The sequence below is a fragment of the Humulus lupulus genome, chromosome 1 (genome assembly GCF_963169125.1).
Source record: "Humulus lupulus chromosome 1, drHumLupu1.1, whole genome shotgun sequence".
NCBI lineage: Eukaryota > Viridiplantae > Streptophyta > Magnoliopsida > Rosales > Cannabaceae > Humulus > Humulus lupulus.
Window position 1 is genome coordinate 206,157,050 of NC_084793.1, and position 2,459 is coordinate 206,159,508.

At 38.3% G+C, this 2,459-nt stretch overlaps 1 non-coding gene across 1 annotated transcript; it reads left to right on the forward strand.

Moving 5' to 3' along the window:
* Positions 1 to 2,063: 2,063 nt before the first annotated feature.
* Positions 2,064 to 2,171, forward strand: LOC133813227 (small nucleolar RNA R71). The gene has a single exon (XR_009884263.1). It is a non-coding gene; the product is annotated as a small nucleolar RNA R71 (small nucleolar RNA).
* The last annotated feature ends 288 nt before the right edge of the window (positions 2,172 to 2,459 follow it).

Sequence of the window (2,459 nt, forward strand, 5' to 3'; positions counted from 1 at the left end):
AATTTTTAGAGTTGCGACTCTAATTCAACTTTTGTGATATTTTGCTGCTTTTCCACATTTTTCACGGTTCTAATTACATAAAATATTTACAAAAACTAAACAAGAATAAAATAAAATTGAATTGTTCAACTAAAAATAGCGTAAAAATAAAAATAAAAGTAATAAAATAAAAATGAAAACATAAATTTGAGATGCCTCTCAAGGGCGCTGTCAATAACGTCATTTAGCCGGACACTGACCATTTTCTTAAATTCAACTCGGATCCAAACCACCCCTCATGTCCTTAAGAGCCATAGTATAATGAGAAGATGCCCGTTTCTTGATATTGCACATTTTTGGAACTTTCCACCGCTCATGAAACAATCGAGCTTTCTCACTAAAGATCTTTTTCACTTTATGACGAATTGTTCGCTTTCCAACTTCAACCATATATTTCTTCTTAGTAAATTTCAGTTTATCACCCTTACTTTCCACCACATCAACTCTACATCAAGTTGGAACCTCCGTTGTTGCAAAAACATTAAATGTTACCTCTGCTTTTGGCACTCGCAACTTCAACTCGCCTTTCTACACATCTATTAAGGCCCTACCAGTTGCTAAAAATGGCCTTCCAAGAATAATTGGAATATTTTCATCTTTCTCCATATCAAGAATAATAAAATCGGTAGGAAAGATGATTTTATCTACCTTTACTAACACATCTTCTATGATCCCCCTCGGATGAGCCAGTGATCGATCCACCATTTGGAAAGACACGGTAGTAGGTCAAGCTTCTCCCAACTTTAACTTGCGAAAAATAGATAGAGGCATTAGATTTATACTAGCCCGTAAATCACATAAAGCCTTTGTCACCATTGAACCCCCTATAGAGCATGGAATGTTTAAACTACCCGAATCTTTAAGCTTGGGAGGTAGCTTCTTTTGAAGTATCGCACTGCACTCCTCAGTAAGTGCCACTGTCTCATAATCCTCTAGTTTCCTTTTCTTAGTCAAAATTTCTTTCATAAACTTCACATAACTTGGCATCTATTCAAGTGCTTCGGCAAAAGGAATGTTGATGTGTAGCTTTCGAAAGATATCCAAAATTTTAGAAAACTACTTGTCAAGCTTATTCTTTTGAAGCCTCTGAGGATATGGGATCTTTATATGGTGATCCATGCTTATTTCTGGCTGCTTTTTGTCAAGGTTCTCATCAACCTCTTCTTCAACTTTACCCCTTTTCTGCTTGTTCTCTATGATAGGTGCATGTTGATCCTGCTTCTGCTCAACTTTCTTCTCTATACTTGGTCCCTCATACATTATTCCGCTCCTCAAGGTAATAGCTTGACACTATTCATTAAGATTTCCCTTTGGATTCACTTCAGTAGTGCTTGGCAAGTTCCCTTGAGCTCGGTTTTCCATTAACGTGGCCAACTGTCCAATCTGAGTTTCCAAGTTTCGAATAGATGCCCTCGTTTCTGTCATAAATTGATTAAGTACATCAGGTTGTGCTTCAGGTTACCTCATAGGTATTTGCTGTTGTGGTGGTCTATTTTGTGATTGAGAAAATCCAGGAGGAGGCCTTGGGTACTGAGGTTGGCTCTGCTGACTACCTTGACAACTTGTCCATGAGAAATTAGGGTGATTCCTCAACCCTTGATTGTAGTTCATTGAGTATTGGTTATTTGAGGCCCTTTGAAAATTACCTATTGTCTGCAGTTGCTCCAAAGGCATATTGTTAAAATCTCTTGCTGCGCATTGCTCAAACAAATGAGGTCCCCCACATCACTCACACATAATCTGCATCTGCATAACTGGAGCTTGAGCTTGAAACTGTTTGGTTAATGTTGCCACTTGAGCGGACAACATTGAGATGGCATCCAATTCATGCATCCTAGCCACCTTCTTTGTGGTTTCTCTTTCTGATGGCCATTGATAGTTATTCATAGCCATTTCTTCCAACAGATCATAAGCTTTATTAGCGCTCTTACTCATGAACGCTCCTCCAGATGCTGCATCTATGATTGTGCAAGTAGTACCACACAAACCATTGTAAAAAAATATGGACTAACATGCATTTTTCAATTCCATGATGGGGACATTTTCTCAGCAACTCCTTAAACCTCTCCCACACATCATACAATAACTCAACATCTTCTTGGTGAAAATTGTTGATTTCACCTCCTTACCTTGGAGACAGTGATGGTGGGAAAATTTTTGCCAAAAATTTCTGATTGAGCTCCTCCCATGTTGTGATAGAATTGGCTTCCAGGGAAATAAGCCAACTCTTTCCTCAGTCCCTCAATGAAAATGGGAATAGTCTCAACCTCACTGCATATTTTGTCACTCTGTTCATCTTAAATGTGGCGCAGAGCTCTAGGAAATTAGCCAAATGAAAGTTTGGGTCTTCAGTTGGTGATCCCCCAAACTGAATTGATGATTGTACCATTTTAAAAATAGCAAGCTTAATTTCAAAATTA